General features: G+C 43.4%; 1 long non-coding RNA gene across 2 annotated transcripts in view; it reads right to left on the reverse strand.

Annotated features, from left to right (window-relative positions):
* Positions 1–279: 279 nt before the first annotated feature.
* LOC141089022 (uncharacterized) overlaps positions 280–25624 on the reverse strand; it is a 119178-nt gene continuing 93833 nt past the window's right edge. The window contains exons 4-5 of one of the 2 annotated variants that reach the window (XR_012232141.1): positions 1801–1842; positions 280–386 (exon numbers count right to left, since the gene is read on the reverse strand). This is a non-coding gene — a long non-coding RNA (uncharacterized lncRNA). Of the gene's footprint in view, positions 387–556; positions 763–1800; positions 1843–25624 lie in introns of those variants that run through there. The other variant, XR_012232140.1, reaches the window with a different exon arrangement.

Here is a 25624-nt window from a genome sequence, read left to right on the forward strand (position 1 = left end):
AGTCAGTGTGAGGAGAGGACTAGTTCTGTTCCTACAGTTAAGGACAGAACATTTGCCTATTTGCAGCTTGGCTCACATGGCACAGCTCATGAGTAAGTGTCTGTGGCAAGACCCTCACGTGATACACATTTTATCCAAAAGGATAAATGATGCATACTCAGCTAAGATTTTGGGTGCAGGCTGAACCTGGACAAGGTCCAGAAATTATAACCAAAAGAAAAACAGCTGCACTCAAAGAATCTTTTAATGATTGCAAAAAAGGAAACACTTGTGTTTATTTTGTATACAATAGAAGTTCACCACAGGGAAAATTTGAATGACCAAGCAAAGTATCAAGATAACACAGTAACGTTTCGACCCTGCTTCCGGGTCATTGTCAAACCTCACTGCAAAATAAACATATGAAAATTAATGTGCTGTACAAATATATACAGTACATGCAAATATAACACAGAACAGTCATACAACATAAAGTCAAAATTAAAATAAATAGTCCCTAGGGTCATGACTACTAGAGTACATGATACCGTTACAGTAATGCGTATTTCAAACAATGTAAAAGTTACATGAGAGATGCTTAGGAAATTCTAAAATTAGAATCAATACATGTTAAATCTTTAGATACTGGTGGGTGAGGTGAGGACATGCTGGAAGGAAATAAATACTGACCTTGAGAAGTAGAGAGAATCACCATTAGGTTGGCATATAGATAAATAGAAAAACAGAAGTCCCAGCTGGGGCTGTGGTAATAAAGTTTATCAGCTGGTGGGAATAAAGGAAGTTGTTTGTTCAATGCAGCCCAACTGACCTTAATGTTATGTAGAATATGGCGATGACTGTGGTGGTGGATATACACATTGGTGGCAGTGTGGATTAAATACCCTGATGCAATGTGGAGGTTGGAAAACTGAGGGCAGAATTGTAGGAAGTATGTAGGAAAAATAGGCTTAGAGAGAATGCTCCATGGACGCATGCACAGTAGCTGCTGTGTAGTGGAAGAGAGGCTTGGGTTGCGTTGCCATGGGTGCTGCGGGCTTGAGATGCATAATGTCTAAGTACTATGTTCTACAGGTCACCTGTGGTTCGGCGCACATGCCGTGCACATGACACAGAAGCACACTAATAGTCTGTGTATTGTACAATGGAGCATGTAGTCTATGTTTAGTAAAAGAGAGTGAATACACTGGGGGCTGAAAAGATGGATGAATGAGTATATAAAGAAAGGAGTGTTGATGCTAATGAGACTTAATGAAATATGAAAAAGGGAGGTGGAAGATAAAAGTATTTTAAGAAAAGTGAAAATAGAAAGAAAATAATTGAAAATAATAATAATAATATAAATAAAGGAAATACATTGAAAATAGGGGTTACGTCCAAATGTAAATAAAAATAAAAAATAAAAATACAAAAGACAGAGAAGATGTCCAGTTGTAATTATTTAAGCTGTAGGTATACTGTATAGGTTGAGACAAAGATGTTTAATATTTTGGGAGGCAAAAAGAAACAAAAAACGAGGATGAAAAAAAGGGAAAAAGGGGAAAAGGATATAGGATATAAAATATAAATAAAATAAATAAAAATAAAATGAAAGTGAAAAAATTATGAAAATTGGAAAAATAAAGAATGAAAAAATGTAAATAAAAGGAAAATGAAAAATAAGAATATGTGGGAAAGCAAAATGAAAAAAAAATCAAGTTAAAAATAAAAATTAAAACAGTGATAATAAAAGGTAAAAATAAGGAAAATAAAAGTAAAAAAGAAATGAAAAATAAAATTAAAATAAAATGAATGGTTACTTACCCTCAATGGATGCATAATAGTCAAGTAGAAGAATCACTGTGTCTGTAATGTAAGAAACAAGTTAGTGAAGAGGGAAAAATATATACCAGCATGTTCACTACTGCACCCAATTCAAATAGTCATCTAATAAACATTTATGTCAATAAAATGTTGTAGACAATTTTGTTATGTATATTCCAACTGATTATCAAAAGAGCCTTGACAGTACCGAGGTATGGATATAATATAAGGGCAATAAATGACTCATGTTATTACCATGTTTTCTTGCATCTAATTGTTGATTTATGGCTTCCGAGTTGCTATGCGATCACACACGTGTTGTGTTGTCTCCCTAATGTAGAGTAAGCCACATGGGCATTTAATTACGTAGATGGCATAATTTGTTTCACAGGTGTAGAAGCCTTTTATTTTATATCATTTCTCAGTATGGAGCTCGGTTATATCACTAGCTTTAATGACGTTAGAGCAACTGGCACAGTCCAGGCATGGGAATGTGCCTGTTCTCTCCGTACCAGGAAGCTCTGTTTCGGTAGTCTGGAAAGGCTGCTTATACCTGATTTGACAACATGGTCCCTAATGTTGTTAGATCTCCTCTTACACATTAGAGCAGGTGCTCTAAAAGCTTCAATTTGTGGGAAAGATCTTGACAAAAGGGGCCAATTGGGGATGAGCGAGTATACTCGTTAGGATTCGGTACTTGGCAAGTAATGCGGTACGCGCGGTACTCGAATCCTGGCAAGTATTTCACTACTCGCCTCGCAATATTCGGCACAGCCCGCAGAGTCCCCGCACAGCCCAGCACAGTCCTCGCACAGCCCCGCACAGCCCAGCACAGTCCCTGCACAGTCCCCACACAGCCCAGCACAGTCCTGACTAGGCAAGCACAGTCCCGCACAGCCCGGCACAGTCCTTGCACAGTCCCCGCACAGCCCAGCACAGTCCCCGCACAGTCACCACACAGCCCAGCACAGTCCCGCACAGTACCTGCAAAGCCCAGCACAGTCCGCCACAGTACCTGCACAGTCCCGCACAGCCCAGCACAGTCCCGCACAGCCCAGCACAGCCCAGCACAGTCCCACACAGCGCGGTATAGTCCTTGCACAGTACCTGCAAATCCCAGCACAGTCCTGCACAGCACGACAGTCTTCGCACAGGCCAGCACAGTCCTGCACAGCCCGGCACAGTCTTCGCACAGGCCAGCACAGTCCCGCACAGGCCAGCACAGTCCCGCACAGTCTTCGCACAGGCCAGCACAGTCCCGTACAGCACGCACAGTCTTCGCACAGGCCAGCACAGTCCCACACAGCCCTGCACAGTCTTCGCACAGGCCAGCATAGTCCCACACAGCCCTACACAGTCTTCGCACAGGCCAGCATAGTCCCACACAGCCCGGCACAGTCTTCGCACAGGCCTGTAAAGTCCCACACAGCCCGGCACAGTCTTCGCACAGGCCAGCACAGTCCCGCACAGGCCGGCACAGTTTTTGCACAGTCCCCGCCCAGCCCAGCACACACGCACAGCCCATTAATTGCATTTCCCATAGACTTACATTGGACTCGCTACTCATTACGAGTACCCGAGTATTAGGAGGTGCTCGTAACGAGTACAGCAAGTCAGAATACTACACTACTTGCTCATCCCTAGGGCCAATGTTTTTGAATAACATTATAGATTTTGGGCATCACAGGGTGGTGAGTGTGTACAAAGACTATGTGTTCTAATTTTGGTTTTGGAATTTGGTGAGTCCGGGGTTCAAGGGCAATCCTTTTCTCTTTCTCAAGGATCTGTTTAGGATATTATCTAGCACTGAACTTGCTGAACATTTCTTCAAGTCAAATAGGTATAAGATTCGTTATGCAAAAAAACCACGGCACTCCAGAGAAAAATGGAGGAGAATTGGTGCTCAAGTAAGGTTTCCAACCCATAGACATATACAAACATACTTGGCACTCAAGTGCTTGAGTGCCAAGTATTTTTGTATATAGGAATAAGATTAGTGTCAGAAACTATTCGTGTAACTTGTTGAAACTGGGAATGAGGTAATCTGTGTTTAGTAGATTTTGGGTGGCAACTTGTATAATGTAAAAGGTTATTTGAATCTGTTGGTTTTGTGAAGATATCTGTGGAAGGGATTCACCTGCATCCTTGATCACGAGGGTATCTAGGAATGAAATTTTTGTAGTATTCCAGTTAAGCGTGAACTTCAATTCAGGTATAACCGAATTGAGTTGTTCAATAAAGGTAAATTGAATGTCTGGGGTACCTGTCCATAGACAGAAAACATCGGCTATGAACCTGAGCCAGCACCTCCTGTGGGTTTTGAAAAGGATATTGTTATAAACATAGGCGCACTCAAAAGCGTCCTTATAACTGTTTGTCTAGGCTGGTGCCACACTTGAGCTCATGGCGGTGCCACAGGTCTGTAAATAGAATTGGTCCCCAAATAAGAAGTTTTCATGTAGGACTATGGACAATAAGTCCAAGCATAGTTGTTTTGAGTTGTGCGCGAGGTCAGATGTTTCAAAAAGGTTTTGTACTGCCCTTAGGCCCAAGTTGTGCCTGATGGATGTGTATAGACTTTTCACATCTAAGATGACTAGGATGCAGTCTGATGGAACCTTTGGGAATTGTTTAAGGGTTCTGAGGAAGTGGCCAGTGTCCAAAATGAGTGACCTAGTTTTCTTGGTAAGGGGGTTAGTAGTTTTTCCAAGAAGATGGAGATTGGGGCCAAAATAGAATCCAAGGGGGCTACGATGGGGCAACCAGAGGGGTTGTTGAGGGATTTGTGGATTTTTGGTATTTTTTGGTAGTGTGTTAAAGACCAGGGTGACTGGATGCTGGTTGGTCAGGAAGGTAGAAGTTTTTTGGTCGATTGTGTTTAGAGATAAGTATTTGGAGAGTACCCATTCTAGTTTTGTTCTAATTATTGAAGTGGGGTCACAGGGAATTTTCTTGTTCGTAGATATATCTGAGAGTTGGTTTAAAATTTCAGCAGTGTAGTCTGCCTGGTTCTGGATAACAATAGCTCCACCCTTATCTACTGGTATTATGATAATATGTTTATTGTTTTTAAGGGATTCAATGGCTCGTTTTTCAATTGGAGTAATGTTTCCATTTTTGCAATCATAACAAGACTTTTGAGTGAGGCTGTTTTTCTTTTGATACACATTTTATCCAACAACCAATACTGGTTGGCTACCTTTCTCGATCCATGGTACAAGGAGAAATTTCCTTCTCTACTTTTAGAGTCACCAAAGAGTTTAACAATGGAATCGTTCAAGAGGGCCGTTGTAGATCAGTTGCTGAAAACATCACCCTTAGACAATGCTGATGGCAGAGGTAGCGGCTGTTTTCAACACCAAGGGATAATTTGGAGAGACACGAACAACAGGTCCAATAGAGGTAAGGGGTAATGTGCACAAATTGGGCAATTTTCATTAAACCAGCACAACAACAAGGGCTTTCTGTGCCTGTAATAATGCCAAGGAGGGAGAAGTTGCAGAACATGGTCAAGGGGTACTTAAGTAGAAGAAATTTTTGATCCCCTCTTCATAATCTTTGAAAATTCTTGGAGAACAGGAGAAGTCCCAGAAAACTGGAGAAGAGCAAATGTTGTTCCTATCTTCAAAAAGGGGAAGAAGGTGGACCCATGCAACTATAGGCCGGTGAGTCTGACTTCTATACCAGGAAAGATCTTTGAACAAATTATTAAACAACATGTATGTAAGTACCTGGATAAGAATAAAGTGATTAAACAGAGTCAGCAAGGGTTTGTAACTAATAAGTCATGTCAGACTAACTTAATTTCCTTCTATCCTATAAAGAGAGCACGGCACTCAGGAATAGCTTTTTTCCGCGCGATTTCACCGCGATTTTACCGCGATTTTGATCGCGATTTTGCTGCGATTTTCATGTGCGATATTCAAGCACTTTCCAAGCGATTTGAAGCATCGCTTGGAAAGTGATTGACAGGTTGGTCACATCCGTCAAACATAGTGTTTGACAAGTGTGACCAGGTTTTTACTATTGAGGCTGCCTATGCGGCATCAATAGTAAAAGATAGAATGTTAAAATGCTAAAAAAAATAAAAAAAATCGGTGTATATTTACCTTCCGGCGTCCTGCGCTGCATTCCCGGGCCACAGTGTTCCCAGTAATGCCTTGCGAGACCTGTGATGACGTAGTCTCGCGTTGCTATAGCGATCTCGCGAGACCGCTAGAGTCACGCGAGACTACGTCATCACTGGACCGTGCCGCAAGGCATTACTGGGAACGCTTAGGCCGGGAATGCAGCGCGGGACGCCGGAAGGTAAATATACACCGATTTTTTATTTTTTATTCTTTTTTATTCTTTTTTATTCTTTTTTTTTACAGGGGTATGGTACCCAGGGCCTGGAGGACAGTCTCCTCTCCTCCACATCGTGGGTACCAACCGCACATGAGATGCTTAACTTCCCGCATGGTGGGCATAGCCACATGCTGGAAGTAAGCGATTCTCATGCATTCCTATGGGTGCGGAATCGCGGCAATTATTTGCGATTCCGCACAAAAGAATGAGCATGCTGCGATTTTTTCCGCAGTGCGATTCCGCCGCGGAAAAAAGCGCAGCATTAGCACAGCATGTGCGGAATGCCATAGGAATGCATGGGGGGCATTCTGTACACGATTTTTAAATGTTTTCGCTGCATTTTCGCGCCAAAAATCGCTGCAAAAACGCTTAAAAATCGCTGCGTGGGCACACAGCCTTAAACCTTTCTGTCTGGATGCACAAAATAAAAGTGTCTGAATATTTCACATATTGAGTGCCAAGATTTTTGTCATTTTTAATTTCCTTCTATGACAGAATCACTGATTGGGTGGATCAGGGAAATGCTGTAGATATAGTATATTTTGACTTCCGCAAAGCATTTGACAAAGTATCTCACACAATCCTTATTGAAAAAATGACTAAGTATGGAATGGACAAGGCAACTGTTAGGTGGATTCAAAACTGGCTTAGTGATAGGAACCAAAGAGTGGTCGTAAATGGCTGCACATCCAGTTGGAAGAATGTCTCAAGTGGGGTACCACAGGTACCTGTGTCCTGGGTTGATAAAGATGTATTGTTCAACATCTTTATCAACAATTTAGATGAAGGAATTGAGGGTAAAATGATTAAATTTGCTGATAACACAAAGCTAGGAGGGATAGCTAATACTAGAGAAGAGAGAGAGGATTCAAAAAGATATAAACAAACTGGAGCAGTGGGCAGCAACTAACAGAATGGTTTTTAACAGGGAAAAATGCAAAGTACTACATCTGGGCAATAAAAATGAAAAAAGCATATACAGAATGGGAGGAATAGGGCTAACAACAACACATGTGAAAAAGACTTGGGTATACTAATAGATTACAGACTGAATATGAGTCAACAGTGTGATGCAGCAGCAAAAAAGGCAAATGCAATTCTAGGATGTATTAACAGAAGCATACAGTCTAGATCACGTGAAGTCATTATTGCCCTCTACTCCACTTTGGTCAGACCTCATCTGGAATACTGTGTCCAGTTCTGGGTGCCACATTTTAAAAAACATATCAACAAACTGGAGCAAGTTCAGAAAAGAGCGACCAGGATGGTGACCGGTCTGCAAACCATGTCTTATGAGGAAAGGTTGCAGGATTTGGGAATGTTTAGCTTGTAAAAGAGAAGACTGAGAGGAGACTTAATAGCTGTGTACAAATATCTCAAGGGCTGTCACATTGTAGAAGGATCATCTTTATTCTCATTTGCACCAGGAAAGACTAGAAGCAATGGAATGAAACTGAATGGGAGGAGACACAGATTAGATATTAGAAAAAACTTTTTGATAGTTAGAGTGATCAATGAGTGGAACAGGCTGCCATGAGAGGTGGTGAGTTCTCCTTCAATAGAAGTCTTCAAACAGAGGCTGGACAGACATCTGTCTGGGATGATTTAGCGAATCCTGCTTTGAGCAGGGGGTTGGACCAGATGGCCCAGGAAGTCCCTTGCAACTCTACGATTCTATGATTCTATGACAAGTGACCAAACGTGCGTCCTTTCTGAAGCCTCAGTTCCCGTTAATTATTCGGTGTCCAAACTGAACACTTGGCCTTACCTCTCCTTATATGCCTTGGAGGTGCTGGCTTGCTGGGCTGCTAGTGTGATGTCAGCATGTTTTTAGTTCTGCTCGGTCAATCATCACTGATAGGCAAACATGTAAGATGACTGGGATGGTGCATTTGTTCCAATGTACTTGTCCCACTAACTATGTAGATAAGACTAAATGGAAATTTCGGAGAAGAGTGGGAGAGCACCTGGGTGATATTGTTAGTGCCTGGGATACCTCTATCTTTAGACATGTTATGGATATACATGGTGGGGTCTTGGATTGCTTCCACTTTATTGCTAGAGAAATGGTAACACAACCAAAAAGGGAGAGTAATTGGGACCATCTTATCCAACAAAAGGAGGCTACATGGATCTATCGTATGAATAGCGTATCTCCAGATGGTCTCAGTGAACAGCTGCAATTTGTTTTTTTTGTGAAACCCCGCTTCTCCTCCCTTTAGTTTCATTTGGATCGGTCACTCTGTTTCTTTCTTTTCTATCCTTGGAAAAAATCTACTATAGAGGCCCATTGGCCTGAATAGGTGTTGGCCTAAATCTAGCTATGTTTATTGTATCAAGAAAATCTGTTTTGGACTTTTGGATTTAATTTTGGGATTTTGTAGGTTAATGACCTTACCTCTTAATAATTGTAATATTGTTTATGCTTGTGTATGGACCAATTGGTAGGCTGTCATTGTACCCTCCCCATGCATCCTATTATGGATAGTAGCACCTAAAAGGATTCCCCAAAAGCAAGAGTATTAATAAATGACGATGGGAGGACGGCAATAATAAAACACGACGCATGTGCACGGTGAATCGCATTTTGCGTTTCAGCAAGGCAGAATTGAAGGCATGATGGGAGGTAACATGGCATAATCGACGTGTGCGCGGGATTGGCCGAGCATGTGGGTCGCCCTCCCAGGGCCGTAGGGTACTCGGTACCAGGCCAGAATCAGTAGGATGTGTCACGGTGGCGGTGACCTGGACCGTGGCCCTGGGAGCCCAAGTAATAGCAAGATGTGGATGTTAAATGAATAGTTCGTGATGCCACCTGTGGTGTTCGGCAAGGGGGGTGTTATGCCGACGCTGCATGCAGATCCTCCGGGACAGATGGTGTGGTGCAGCAATGGTGGTATAGCCCTCCGCAGGCAGGGCTGTTGCCCCAGGGCACTGTAGAGGTGTAGACACTTAGGTGATGTAGTGTCTGGCGCAGGGGATGTAGCAGTGTCAGGCAGACGGACGCAGGAAGGAATGGAGGACACCAGGACATGTAGTTCCAAAGCTTTACTCACAGTCTGTAGTGCCCGCTTCTGTGCCGTGTCCTCCGGGTCAGGGACTCAGTCAACCTCCAGGCAAGATGGAAAGCTCCCTTCCACACTCCGCCAACTTATGTGCCTTTCCTAAATGTCTCCTCTATAGCGCCTTTAAGTGTGAAGATCTCCAGTACCGTGTTACACTGGAGTTCCTCCTGACAGATGTTCCCAAGAACTCTACTTACATGGCAGACAGCTGTAGCCTGCTTCGGGGACTCTCTACTCCTAAGTCCCGGCTCTCTATCCGTTTTGCTGTTGTGCCCTCAAGTCTTAGATGGGAGTAGTGCATTTAAAGCCCACTACTCCAGGTGTCTGCTGCAGAACCATTAGTGTTCATACAACCTCGGGGACCGGGCCCCGCTCTTGTGCTTAGAACTTCTAGGCAGGGTTCTTCCTCTAACCCACGTCCTCTGTGTTCCCTTATACTCCTACGTTCCAAACTTGTCTTTTCCCTTCTATGGAAGCTCAGGCTTCAGGTCAACATCCTTTTCCTTCTTTCCTTTCCTTTCCCGTGCCAGCTGGCTCAGGTCATTGAGGCAGCTGTAGCACTCCTTCCTCCATCCCTTCTTCCAGGGATCCCCACTCCTCCCGAGTGGCTTCCTTCCTCACTGACCTCCTGTCAGACTGACCTCTCATCCTAAACCATCCTGCTCATATATATATATATATATATTCTGAACTCCGCCCACCTCCCAGCACGTCTAGTGTTCCAAGCAGGGAACCACCAAAGGTGCTCTGCTTCTCTCTAAGCAAGGAGCCGCAATGTGGTTGTGCTGAACTACTCTATTGTGTGGGGTGCGAGTGTTGGAGCGTGGTCAGGAGCCTCCAACTTACCTGGATGGTGGGGCACCACACCTTAGGAGAGAGAAAGGTGCAGTACCTCTGTGGCGACTGAGCTTCAGGAGCACCACATACCCCCCCGTTAAACACAGCACGTTTGTGGGCTGCAAGGTAAACAAAGTTAACAGTACAGGAACATACACATTTTTCAATGCTGAATAAACATTTCTTATACTAAACTTCCCAATGTGAGAGGCACTCATTCTTGAACGTTGCAAACTGTTATTAATGAACTACCTAAAATTCTAAGTCAAAAAGTGCAATTTTTCCATACCACACTTAATTCAAAGTGCTATTATCTGTTACTCACTATCACTTCAGTATTCTTCATCTTTCCATCTCTAGTACACATTTTCCTTTCTCTCTCTAGTGCACATTTTCTACATTCTTTTAAGTGACAACCGTGATGCCTGGTTCACCATATACATTTTCAATTCTTTATTCAAATCTCTCATCTCTGTATCAAAAACATTCCTAATTCTATATAAAAGCTATCATAAGACACATTATCAGATACTTCATGTTAAAACTTTCAACAATAATTCTTGTAAGTGCTGGACACTGCTCCCAGCAGGGATCTCTTGCAGTGTCCTTTGATTGGAGTCATGCTCCAAATGAGGTAGACGTATTCTTCGCAAAGTGTCTATATGTAAAACCAAGAGAGGGCACCTAAAGAGGTGCAACTATTTACAAGTAAAAGTTTTTGGATCACTCCAAGTTCATGATCGCTAGTTCAATAGGAAGGCTGCCAACAACACAGGGCAACACTGGGAAAAAACAAAACTGAACCATGATGGTCAAAAATAAAACAAAAGGCACAACGGTGCAAATAAACCCTCCTGGGTCACGAGAGTTAGTGCAAATTTTTAGTGCTGGTCCCCTCCTGGGATTCTGGAAGCTTGGGAACTGCTACCAGATGAAATACTTTGGGTGTCTTCATACTGCTGATTACTTGCTAACCCTGGTGTGCTGGTGCGTGGCCTAGCACCGAGGGATGCCGCAGCTTGTTGGCGCTGATAAGCGACTATACGGGGGATCGGCAGCCAAGGGATCCCGAGGTCACTATACCAAAGCGACTGAGACTCATCCAATCCCCGAAGATGCCGAATTGTGCGCGCCTGTTCCAGCCGTAGCCTTCTCAGTAGGGACCTCCTCCACCTCCCCATTTCCAACTATCCCGTGCCCCCAGCTGACTCCTCCAACTGTCCCATTTCGAGTTCCCGCAAGCCTGCCTCTGACAACGTGAAGTCAGGGGGCAACCCATTAGGAGGGCCGGGGTATATACCTGGTGCCTCTTGGCGATGCTGTCCTTGCTCCGATGCAGGCATAGCGGCGGTGGATGCTGCTTGGTGGAACACCGGGGACGGCGGTGGAGCTAACGGCGGCTCCGGGTCCCCGGGGGTCTATGTAGGGACCTGCGCAGCTGCGTCAGGTCCGGACGGGGGCTTCTCCTCCTCCGCTTCAGTTCCCTGTGCTGTGTACAACTCCTCCGGTGGTAGCAGCAGGAAGGGAATAAGGTACGCTGCCAGTGGCATGACAGCGGTTCTAGGCTCCGCAGGGTCTTCCTGGAAGAGGTACGGTGCAGCAGCGGTGGGTACCGGTGTCGTGAGTACCGCAGGTGTAGGCTCCTCCTGGGCGCGCTGCAGATTCAAGGTCCATAGCGTCTCCTGCCTCAGTTGCAGGCGGCGCGCGTCAGCTGGGCAATTTTGTCCTCCAGCTGCTGACGGTTCATCTCTGCTACGGGGCTGCAGCCTTGATTCATGGCGCCGGGGAGATCCACTTCCCCGCGCTCTGCAGGCCTCCTTCCCTCTCTCTCCAAGATGGCGTTCTGGCGTTCTTCTCCCTCCTCTCTCGGCCCCTTTCCTGCCACTGGCTTCTGCCCCTAATTCCGGGGGCGGCGTCTTCTTCCAGCGCCTCCATACCAAGCCAGTATACGAACCCCTCGGGGGGTGGGCCATGTTGCTGTTACATAGTAATTCAGGCAGGGGAGGCCCAAGACTCTTCGTGGTCTTTTTCTAAGACCTCCCATCTCTTCACGCCCTTCTTCTCCACGCCAACGGCCATTTTTAAGGTTCATTTCACAGTCTATTAAACTGGGTCTACTGCACATTCTCAAAAGTTTTAAGTCCAACAAACCTCAGGTGCACAGAACCTGATGGCATCGGGTCTCATCATCCTGTTCGTGATGCCAAGTTGAGTCGCCCTCCCAGGGCCGTGGAGTACTCGGTACCGGGCCAGTATCAGTAGGATGTGTCACGGTGGCGGTGACCCGGACCATGGCCCTGGGCGCCCAAGTAATAGGAAGATGTGGATGTTAAATAAATAGTTTGTGACGCTACCTGTGGTGTTCGGCAAGGGGGGTGTTATGCCGACGCTGCATGCAGATCCTCCGGGACAGATGGTGTGGTGCAGCATTGGTGGTATAGCCCTCCACAGGCAGGGCTGTTGTCCCAGGGCAGTGTAGATGTGGAGACACTTAGGTGATGTAGTGTCTGGTGCAGGGGATGTAGCAGTGTCAGGCGGATGGACGCAGGAAGGAATGGAGGACACCAGGGCATGTAGTTCCAAAGCTTTACTCACAATCTGTAGTGCCCGCTTCTGTGCCGTGTCCTCCGGGTCAGGGACTCAGCCAACCTCCAGGCAAGATGGAAAGCTCCCTTCCACACTCCGCCAACTTATGTGCCTTTCCTGAATGTCTCCTCTATAGCACCTTTAAGTGTGAAGATCTCCAGTACCGTGTTACACTGGAGTTCCTCCTGACAGATGTTCCCAAGAACTCTACTTGCATGGCAGACAGCTGTAGCCTGCTTTGGGGACTCTCTACTCCTAAGTCCTGGCTCTCTATCAGTATTGCTGTTGTGCCCTCAAGTTTTAGATGGGAGTAGTGCATTTACAGCCCACTACTCCAGGTGTCTGCTGCAGAACCATTAGTGTTCATACAACCTCGGGGACCGGGCCCCGGCCTTGTGCTTAGAACTTCTAGGCAGGGTTCTTCCTCTAACCCACATCCTCTGTGTTCCCTTATACTCCTCCATTCCGTACTTGTCTTTTCCCTTCTATGGAAGCTCAGGCTTCAGGTCAACGTCCTTTTCCTTCTTTCCTTTCCTTTCCCGTGCCAGCTGTCTCAGGTCACTGAGGCAGCTGCCGCACTCCTTCCTCCATCCCTTCTTCCAGGGATCCCCACTCCTCCCGAGTGGCTTCCTTCCTCACTGACCTTCTGTCAGACTGACCTCTCATCCTAAACCATCCCGCTCATATATATATATTCTGAACTCCACCCACCTCCCAGCACGTCTAGTGTTCCAAGCAGGAAACCACCAAAGGTACTCTGCTTCTCTCTAAGCAAGGAGCCGCAATGTGGTTGTGCTGAACTACTCTATTGTGTGGGGTGTGAGTGTTGGAGCGTGGTCAGGAACCTCCAACTTACTTGGATGGTGGGGCACCACACCTTAGGAGAGAGGAAGGTGCAGTACCTCTGTGGCGACTGAGCCTCAGAGGCGCCACACATGCGTAATATGAACCGCATCTGTGTTCCATCAATTTAGAAAGTGGATCCAGGTGATATCTGCGCATGCACAAGATGACCCGCATCTGCATCTCGGGCATGCAGGAAGTAGACTCCGGCATTATCTGGAATTACTCTGATGGATGCCTCAAATGGAGGGGGAGGTCTGAAAAAGGCCGATACCGACTTCATGGGACACGTGGATGGGCACTATTCCCACACTATCTATGACCTACAATATGGCTACTGTAAGATAAGTCTTTTGGTTTATTCAGTGTAATATGCATGTGGCCAGTATGTTCCAATGATAAACCGCATGACGGGGAAACGTGTCGAGTACATGCATACTGGACACTATCTATGACCTACAATATGGCTACTGTAAGATAAGTCTTTTGGTTTATTCAGTGTAATATGCACATGGCCAGTATGTTCTAATGATGAACCGCACGACGGGGAAACGTGTCGAGTACATGCCTACTGGACCTATTGCATTTGGGATGAAAACTGGGAAACCCCGATGAACCACATTAATTGAATAGATTGGGGAATATGTGCAAGAAATGGGAATTTGTTTATTTATATGCACAAAAGAACTTGTGAGATGTGCATTATGAGGGCATCTTTTTCCCAGTGCTGAATGTCTGAATCCCAATGTTTTAGAAAAATCTACCACTATGGATTATGTGCAATGTTAATTGCATATACTTACATATTCTCTCTGTTGGGACATATTGATGTTATTTTATTATATCTTAGTTTGGGAGTATATATTAAATTCTTTATATTTCCCTTACACTTTATGTCCTTCGGTATATCCATTTTTTTTAGTTAATTTTGTCTGTACCCTTATTGTTAGGGTTATCTTCTTTGGATACAATTTACATATCATGTGGTGTGTCAATAGTAGAGTATATAAAGATTATAAAGAGATAAATGCATTTATATAATCTCTAAGCCATGCTATAACCCTTATGAGATTGACTATCTGTGTATATATTAAGTATATCTCTCAAATCATTCACCTCAATATAAGGGGCTCCCTGTTCTGATATAGTGCACATAACACATAACATACAGTGGGTATGGAAAGTATTCAGACCCCCTTACATTTTTCACTCTTTGTTTCATTGCAGCCATTTGGTAAATTTGAAAAAGTTAAAAAAAAACAGAAATGTAGACATTTTTGCAAATTTATTAAAAAAGAAAAAATGAAATATTACAGTATTCAAACCCTTTGCTCAGACTCTCATTTTTAAGTCACATGCTGTCCATTTCATTGTGATCCTCCTTGAGATGGTTCTACTCCTTCATTAGCATCCAGCTGTGTTTAACTAAACTGATAGGACTTGATTTGTAAAGGCACACACCTGTCTATATAAAGGGCATGTCACACTAAGCGATATCGCTAGCAATATCGCTATAACTTGTGACGTTATAGCGATAGTGCTAGCGATATCGCTGTGTCTGATACTTACCTACGACCCGCTCCCTCGCTGGTTATCGCTGATCGCGCGAGAACGTCCTGGACCGTTTCTCGTCGTCAGCTTTCTGCGGCGCTTCCTGCTGTGACGACAAGCGACGCGTGGAGCCGGGCAGGAGGACGCAGGATCACCTGGTGTGACAGGTAAGTAGCGACCCCCGTCCCCAGCGATGTCGCTGGTGAGATCTGCCTGTGTGGCAGCTCACTAGCGACCACTTAGCGATGTACCAGCGATCCTGACCGTGTCATATCGCTGGTCGGGATCGCTGGTACATCGCTAAGTGTGACAGTACCTTAAGACCTCACGGTGCATGTCAGACCAAATGAGAATCATGAGGTCAAAGGAACTGGCCAAGGAGTTCAGAGACAGAATTGTGGCAAGGCACACATCTGGCCAAGGTTACAAAATAATTTCTGCAGTACTCAAGGTTCCTAAGAGCACAGTTACCTCCATAATCCCTAAATGGAAGAAGTTTGGGACCACCAGAAGCCTTCCTAGACCTGGCCGTCCAGCCAAACTGAGCAATCGTGGGAGAAGAGCATTGGTGAGTGAGGTAAGGAAGAACCCCAAGATCACTGTGGCTGAGCTCTGCAGATGCAGTAGGGAGATGGGAGAAATTTCCACAAAGTCAACTATCACTGCAGCCCTCCACCATTCGGGCCTTTATGGCAGAGTGACCTGACGGAAGCCTCTCCTCAGTGCAAGACATATGAAAGCCTGCATAGAGTTTGCTTAAAAAACACATGAAGGACTCCCAGACTATGAGAATTAAGATTCTCTGGTCTGATGAGGCGAAGATATAACTTTTTAGTGATAATTCTAAGCGGTATGTGTGGAGAAAACCAGGCACTGCTCATCACCTGGCCAATGCAATCCCAACAGGGAAACATGGTGGTGGCAGCATCATGCTATGGGGATGTTTTTCAGCTGCAGAGACAAAACGACTGGTTGCAATTGAAGGAAACATGAATGCGGACAACTACAGAGATATCCTGGATGAAAACCTCTTCTAGAGTGCTCTGGACCTCAGACTTCACCGAAGGATCACCTTCCAACAATACAATGGCCCTAAGAACACAGCTAAAATAACAAAGGATTGGCTTCAGAACAACTCTGTGACCATTCTTGACTGGCGCAGCAAGAGCCCTGACCTAAACCCACTTAAGCATCTCTGGAGAGACCTGAAAATGGCTGTCCACCAATGCTCACCATCCATCCTAAAGGAACTGGAGAGGATCTGCAAGGAAGAATGGCAGAAGATCCTCAAATCCACGTGTGAAAAACTTGTTACATTATTTCCAATAAGACTCATGTCTGTACTAGCTCAAAAGGGTGCTTCTACTCAATACTGAGCAAAGGGTCTAAATTCTTATGACCATGTGATATTTCAGTTTTTCTTTTTTAATAAATTTGCAAACATTTCTACATTTCTGTTTTTTTCAGTCAAGATGGCTTGCAGAGTGTACATTAATGAGAAAAAATGAACATTTTTGAATTTACCAAATGGCTACAATGAAACAAAGAGTGAAAAATTTAAAGGGGTCTGAATACTTTCTGTACCCACTGTATCAGAAATAGGATACTACCTTGACCTGATTATAAAACATATGGTTCCTTACTATTGACTCATTTGCACCCTATATTTGTATCTTTCAGGGTTGGTCTAGGGAAAAAGAAGGATAGCCACCATTGAGTAGCGGCACCAGTGTGCAGGTCTAGGGTGCCAACCTCTGCAAGTAGGTAGGGAGAAAGCAGATAATTAATATCGTGATTTTTCTCCCCCTCCTTTCCAATTTTGTTTGCAGACAAAGTAATCTACTATGTGTCCTTGAGAGTCATATTTGGATTTTATCTATATGTTGATAAAATTATTTTATAAATATCACTAATAAAAGTTGTTTTATATGATTTATAGAAAAACTGGGTACGCAATTCGGTGATTGGGATCCACAGTATTAACAAGAAACACCCAGTCTCCCTCATGCATTGTTTCATTCAGCTTCCACATGTTGGAAGTAAATAAGGCATGCTTCCAGAGCCTAATTTGGTCCAAAGGCCCTGGACATTACAAGAATGTCCGCTGAAGACCGTTGCTTACAATCTCATATTGCCAGAACAGTGCGTACTTCTTGTGCCTTCCAGACCAGTGGGTTTGAACTCTTACTAAACCTTATCTATCTCCCAATCTAATCTAAATAGGGAGTGCTCCCCTCCTTATATGATCATGCCCCTCTCATGGTATTAAAAAGTATTGTTGATGCCGGTCAATGGGACCTACATCTGTTTTGAGAATGGGGCCCTCAATTATTTGAATTAAAATTCAGACCACTTTTTCACTGACATCAGCACAGAACAGGCACCATTTTCGAGATAGATGTGTGCTCCGTTGATGAGACCTATATATACACCATATATGCATAGCTCATCTTGTAGATATGCCATAAATGTAAAAGATGGGGACACCCCTTTCAGCTATAAAAGCTTTCTGTTTTTTTGTGTTTTGCCTTATACTTTATCACTTTGTTTCTTTCCTACATATGAAAATTTTGGCTAAGAACTCACCAAACAAAGTTGTTGCCCCACTATCAAAACGTATCTCCATTAGTCACTCCCAGAAAAATATATAAAACTATTACAAAAAATTACAGAGTATCTGTTATTTGCTGAAAAATATTGAGTTAAAAACCACTTCTTTATTTCAATGCAAAATGGACAATATAACAACGCAGAATAAAAATATGAAAAAGTAATATCAATTCTATAATTATGTGTCCACCAAATGGAGCATGGAAATAAAGCATAAGCCCTATGCGAAACTGAAACCTAAAAAGAAAATGAACAACCAATGCATGTCACAATGAAATATACCTGTTTATTGGCATAAAACAAAAACCCTCAAGATACATTATAGTTCATATTATGCAAGTGCACATAAATGCCCCAAAAATATGAGGTAGGAACGACTCAAAAGAATTTGTAGAAAAAAGGAGCACCAGAGTCCAATACTACACGCGAATATAGATCTTTATTATTAAAAAAGGCGGAGAACAGGGAGCAACAGCAGTAAAGACAATTGATTAAAATCAGATGTACAAGAACCAGTGTCATTAGTAGCCGGATACAAAAAGAAAGAACCCTTTCAGGCGGTATGACCACTGGCACTACAGGGTAGCTTTCCACGTGAATATCTTATTGGTAATACTGGCAAAAGAAGGTTTGTGCTGAGAAAAGAAAAAACTCTCTAACCTTTAATAAGTGTAATCATCTGGAGAAAAAACACTCCTAGACAATAGTAGAATGAATAAAAACAGAGAGAACAAAACTAGCCTCACATTGCACATTTGCCCAGTATGACGATCATAAGAGAGGTTACAACATACCCATCATGTCAGCCAGAGGAGATACCGCTGTCCAGGGAGACCCCAACGCGCGTTTCGCGGTACAACCGCTCCTCCACACACTACCACGTGCTTCAACACATATACCACCCTCAGCACACATTTCACCACACATACACCAACCTCGCCAAATAAAAGTCGAAACACAAAAGTCGCCACTCAAAACTCGCCACGCTGTCCCAGAGCTGTTTAAAAGATGAAAAATGAGCTGTGATTGGTTGCTATCAGCAACAGTTTTCTTTGTAGACAGTTGTGGTAACTGAGGCCTATTATTCTTATCATTTCTATGGTGTTATCGTCCTTCTGTAAAGCTGGAAAAAACACAATTTATTACCGTGCCAACACAGACCACCCTCTGACACAGACTGCAGGGGGAGCCCAGTATCACACAGGATAGGATTAGATACACGGTTCAGCAGTCAGTATCACACAGGATAGGATTAGATACACAGCTCAGCAGTCAGTATCACACAGGATAGGATTAGATACATTAGATACACGGCTCAGCAGTCAGTATCACACAGGATAGGATTAGATACATGGCTCAGCAGTCAGTATCACACAGGATAGGATTAGATACACAGCTCAGAAGTCAGTATCACACAGGAGAGGATTAGATGCATGTCTCAGCAGACAGCATCATACAGGATAGGATTAGATATGCAGCTCAGCACACAGTATCACACAGAATAGTATTAGATACACGGCTCAGCAGTCAGTATCATACAGGGTAGGATTAGATACACAGCTCAACAGTCAGTATCACACAGGATAGGATTAGATACACAGCTCAGCAGTCAGTATCACACAGGATAGGATTAGATACACGGCTGAGCAGTCAGTATCACACAGGATAGGATTAGATACACAGCTCAGCAGTCAGTATCACACAGGATAGGATTAGATGCATGGTTTTTACGTGCAATATAATCATTGTAATTTGTTATAACTAACCACAGTTGGTTACTATGCCCAGGCAACGCCGGGCTCGTCAGCTAGTCTAATATATAAAGCTCAATGTGGGTGTGTATGTATGTATGTCCGGGATTGGCATCCGTACTGTCACAGCTACAGCCACAAAATTTGGCACAGTCACACGTCTGGACCCCGAGAGCGTCATAGGCTATGTTGTGAGGTGAAATTTTAACCCCGCCCGTTCCAATTCACCAAACAATTTTGCCCCTATCTACATAATGGGGAAAAAGTATATGTATGCATTGGCATCTGCACCGTTGTAGTTACAGCCACAAAATTTTGCACAGTCATACATCTGGACCCCGAGAGCGTCATAGGCTATGTTGTGAGGTGAAATTTTAACCCCGCGCATTCCAATTTACCAAACAATTTTGCCCCTATCTACATAATGGGGAAAAAGTGAAAGGAAAAGTATTAGAGGCAAATTGACAGCTGCCAGATGCGAACAAGGGGGACTGAAAGAATGAGAGTGATGGCGCCAAACAGTAAATACCATACAGTTGCTAAGGTGGGACCCTGACATGGGATACTCATCACACACGGGGATATGAACACACACACAAAATGCGCCACACACTACCACGTGCTTCAACACATATACCACCCTCAGCACACATTTCACCACACATACACCAACCTCGCCACATAAAAGTCGAAACACAAAAGTTGCCACTCAAAACTCGCCACGCTGTCCCAGAGCTGTTTAAAAGATGAAAAATGAGCTGTGATTGGTTGCTATCAGTAACAGTTTTCTTTGTAGACAGTTGTGGTAACTGAGGCCTATTATTCTTATCATTTCTATGGTGCTATCGTCCTTCTGTAAAGCTGGCAATAACACAATTTATTACCGTGCCAACACAGACCACCCTCTGACACAGACTGCAGGGGGAGCCCAGTATCACACAGGATAGGATTAGATACACGGCTCAGCAGTCAGTATCACACAGGAGAGGATTAGACACATGACTCAGCAGTCAGTATCATACAGGATAGGATTAGATACGCAGCTCAGCACACAGTATCACACAGAATAGTATTAGAAAAAAATGCCTCTGCAGACAGTATCACACAGGATAGGATTAGATGCACAGTTTTTATGTGCACTATAATCATTATAATTTGTTATAACTAACCACAGTTGGTTACTATGCCCAGGCAACGCCAGGCTCTTCAGCTAGTATATAAATAAAGGTGCCACCAATCCTATACATACTATACATGGATAATCAGTCCGATATAGAATATATTAAAATTAAAAATATGGTGGCACCAAACTCATATTATTAATTAAAGAGGCATGAAAAATACCAGGCAATAAATGACCAGTGACAAACAAATTAATAAAATAATAAGGTAGGCAAATGAAACATAAAATCAACACAGTGCCAAGTAAAAAAGTGCAATAGTGCAAAAGTGCTAAGGATCCAAGGCAGAACCACCAGCTGGACCTAAAGCCATGCTGCAATGGGACATAAATATCTGGGTGCCAAATAATGGAGCAGTGTGCCACAAGAGCGCCCCCCGACATGCATTTCGTTGATGTGTAACCTTCATCAGGGAGGCATTAAGTGTGCATTATGCACACTTAATTATTATTTTGTTGATATTTATATTTGTGCCATTACCTAATAAAGGCCTTTTTATTGTTTTATTGTATTTTTGTTATTTTATTAATTCTACTGCACCTACTTATATTTTATCCCCCATTTCCAGTATTGTCTTTCGAAAAAAAGAAAGTGCAAGTGCAATAACTGAAGCTATCATACCGAAGGAAGATAATGAAGAATTAATGCTAATCATATAATGACCTGAACAAAAAATCAAATCAATATAGATTTCACAACATATACACAGATGTCTGATATATTAGATAAACGGCCTATCATTCAAAAAATATAAATATGTTAGTGCTCAAAATAACAGATTAATGTACAAATAGATAACTGTTCTACAGTCAGCGTTGGGTTTATTATTTATATTCACAAATTACCAATGGCAAAAAGATCCCCAAAATTAAAGACTTTAATTTAAAATGTAATTTTTATTGTAGACAGTTAATAACTAGAGACTATTGCAATAAATAGTTAAAACCACATGAGAATGGTCAAGAGAAGCTACAGTGGGGAAAAAAAGTATTTAGTCAGTCAGCAATAGTGCAAGTTCTCCCACTTAAAAAGATGAGAGGCGTCTGTAATTTACATCATAGGTAGACCTCAACTATGGGAGACAAACTGAGAAAAAAAAATCCAGAAAATCACATTGTCTGTTTTTTTTCATTTTATTTGCATATTATGGTGGAAAATAAGTATTTGGTCAGAAACAAAATTTCATCTCAATACTTTGTGATATATCCTTTGTTGGCAATGACAGAGGTCAAACGTTTTCTGTAAGTCTTCACAAGGTTGCCACACACTGTTGTTGGTATGTTGGCCCATTCCTCCATGCAGATCTCCTCTAGAGCAGTGCTGTTTTTGGCTTTTCGCTTGGCAACACGGACTTTCAACTCCCTCCAAAGGTTTTCTATAGGGTTGAGATCTGGAGACTGGCTAGGCCACTCCAGGACCTTGAAATGCTTCTTACGAAGCCACTCCTTCGTTGCCCTGGCGGTGTGCTTTGGATCATTGTCATGTTGAAAGACCCAGCCACGTTTCATCTTCAATGCCCTTGCTGATGGAAGGAGGTTTGCACTCAAAATCTCACGATACATGGCCCCATTCATTCTTTCATGTACCCGGATCAGTCGTCCTGGCCCCTTTGCAGTGAAACAGCCCCAAAGCATGATGTTTCCACCACCATGCTTTACAGTAGGTATGGTGTTTGATGGATGCAACTCAGTATTCTTTTTCTTCCAAACACGACAAGTTGTGTTTCTACCAAACAGTTCCAGTTTGGTTTCATCAGACCATAGGACATTCTCCCAAAACTCCTCTGGATCATCCAAATGCTCTCTAGCAAACTTCAGACGGGCCCGGACATGTACAGGCTTAAGCAGTGGGACACGTCTGGCACTGCAGGATCTGAGTCCATGGTGGCGTAGTGTGTTACTTATGGTAGGCCTTGTTACATTGGTCCCAGCTCTCTGCAGTTCATTCACTAGGTCCCCCCGCGTGGTTCTGGGATTTTTGTTCACCGTTCTTGTGATCATTCTGACCCCACGGGGTGGGATTTTGCGTGGAGCACCAGATCGAGGGAGATTATCAGTGGTCTTGTATGTCTTCCATTTTCTAATTATTGCTCCCACAGTTGATTTCTTCACTCCAAGCTGGTTGGCTGTTGCAGATTCAGTTTTCCCAGCCTGGTGCAGGGCTACAATTTTGTTTCTGGTGTCCTTTGACAGCTCTTTGGTCTTCACCATAGTGGAGTTTGGAGTCAGACTGTTTGAGGGTGTGCACAGGTGTCTTTTTATACTGATAACAAGTTTAAACAGGTGCCATTACTACAGGTAATGAGTGGAGGAAAGAGGAGACTCTTAAAGAAGAAGTTACAGGTCTGTGAGAGCCAGAAATCTTGATTGCTTGTTTCTGACCAAATACTTATTTTCCACCATAATATGCAAATAAAATGAAAAAAAAACAGACAATGTGATTTTCTGGATTTTTTTTTCTCAGTTTGTCTCCCATAGTTGAGGTCTACCTGTGATGTAAATTACAGACGCCTCTCATCTTTTTAAGTGGTGGAACTTGCACTATTGCTGACTGACTAAATACTTTTTTTCCCCACTGTATGTTGGGATATATCCTCTTTGCATTGATCCTAATCTGGCTAAATCCTAATATAGATTGGTATTAATGGCTGCTGTTTGCTAAGAGCGAACTGTCACTCTGCTATATAAGGATATTAACTTTTACAAATTAATGCAAAATCGCAGAATAACCTTAATAAGAAAACTTGAAGATGAAAGTAGATGTAAACCTACATTTTTGAGGATCCAATATACAAAAGGAAACCAGATACATTATGGATGTGGTAGATCGAGACATAGAGTAATAGAACGATAGCTGTTTGCTTTTGTAACAAGAGGTTCAGAGACTCCTTACAAAACCACAGTAAGAAACTTGACAGAACAACAGCCAGGACACTATGATTCTATAAAGGAACACTATCTGGATGACATGGCTCCATCAAAGTAGGCACAGATTTGACATTCGCCAAAAAAAAGAGCATGAACCGCACCTTCAAAAATCATAAGTTGATCTAATGCTGCTAGGCAAAACTTATATAACTGAACATGAGGTTCTTAGTTTAACATTCTGATCAGACTGTATGAAGGTCACTGCCACATCATGGCAAACCTCGTAGTGGGTCCTACCTCCCTATCGGAGCAGAGCACATAGCCCAGGGTCTCCAGACTGCGCTGCTCCACCAGCACAAAACCACAGCAACAATGGCCGCCACACAGCACCAACATCAAATGAAAGGAGTCCCCATAGCTCCCACGGAGCGGAGCCATGTGTTGACCACTGCCATAGTGGAAATGCAGTGACCAGAAAGATGGTCTTGTGTCTCACTGCACCCATGCTGCAAGACAGAGTCCCCATGACTCCAGACCATGCCGCCCCACCAGCACAGAACTACAGAAACAATGGCAGCCACACAGCACCACATCAAATGTATGGGGCAAAGAAACTCACCTCCATCAAGACATTAGATCATTGTATGATTTTTGGAGGTGCTGTCCTCTCTCTTTTTTCAGCATAACAGATTTGACATTCTACAGGGTGCCAGCTTAGGGGACCATGGCCCTAGCTGAAAGAATACAGATCTGCTCCGTTGACTATCACTGAACCCATGGATACATTTGGGGAAGCCAGGATTGGGACCCACCGATCACCTGGCTCCATGGAGATGTTCAGAGAAGCCAGGCTGTGACCCTCTGGTCACCTGGTTACGTACGTAAATGAACTGTCAGCTTCCTAAGCTTGTTGTTACTTCTTTTCTCTGTGTGCCACAGGTGGGGGTAGTCGGTCCTTGAAGCTCTGAAGTCGCAGCTTCTCTAATCCTGGCGAGTCAGCAGAAGGGTGAGACTCTGTAATTTTGCACAATCTTGGGTATTTTGCTGGGACTGTTCTATATATTGCTGTCTGTTTTGTGGTTAAATAAAATATTGCCACACTGTTTTACTCTCATCCTGTGTTGTCTGAGTGGTATTGTGACCACAGTAAAAGGAGAGCAGACGTTCACTGGGATGAGCCCTAGTCTATGCCGTCTCGAGCCAGTGGAATAGAGCACCCGCTGAACCCTCGTATCGCCTCAATACCCATATCAAATATCCCCTATGGGATAGCATTAGCCATGGTGCGTGTTTCAGTAATACCTTTGACAGCGGTAATCTTTTTCTGTAGACCTATGGGATATTTCTTCAGTCTTCTCTAGAGGTGTGTGCTTTCACCCATCTCCCCAAGGTGATGCCAAGCACAGCTCAGCAGCGTCTGAGAATTATAGACTGCTAATCAACTGCTGAAGTGTGATTGGCAACCTTTGAGAGTGAAAGGTTTATCCGTACACTCCTTGAGAAGTCTCGAAAGAAGTGCCCTGTTAGTCTGAAATCATAGATTTCACATACTGAGCTCCAAAACCAACAATTGCTAACATTTCTGCAATTAAGTGAGCAGCAGAATCAGGGACAGCTCACGGATTGTTACAAATGATCTGACTTCTTTTTTCAGCAAATGATATGTCCACTTTAATAACTTTATATAGTAATGTTTTACAGGTTGTAGTTCACCATTTACTGAGAGTTTGGATAAATGGCTTTACTTTACTATTGCAATATTCCACCTTTATTGCTTATGTTTTCTTACTCCTGTATATTTCAGTATTAAGTGTACAGTACATAGGAAATAGGATAAACTTCAGGAAGCCAGCAGGAAACACTCTCACACACAGATCTGGCATCCATGCAGAGGTGCCAAGAGAAGTGAAGAAAGAACAAAGTCAGTATAAGTGGAAATAGGCCAAAATAGAAGTCGTCCCAGCAGGTGAAGCAAAAGAATGACAGCAGAGTGAAAAGAAGCACTGCTCAAAGTGATAAATGAAATCTTGTATCCGTTCCCCTGCATTGGGATTACCTAAATGTCATTTGATCCTGAGATAATGCAAATGAGTACCATCTTAAAGTGTTAAAGAGGACTTATAAAGCAGACATTAACACTGAGATGTGGGCTCTCTTGTGCAGTCTGTCATCTTTTGCTTCAAACC

Source organism: Dendrobates tinctorius, unplaced genomic scaffold (assembly GCF_039654945.1).
Source record: "Dendrobates tinctorius isolate UK_male_01 unplaced genomic scaffold, ASM3965494v1 ptg000043l, whole genome shotgun sequence".
In the NCBI taxonomy this organism is placed as follows: domain Eukaryota; kingdom Metazoa; phylum Chordata; class Amphibia; order Anura; family Dendrobatidae; genus Dendrobates; species Dendrobates tinctorius.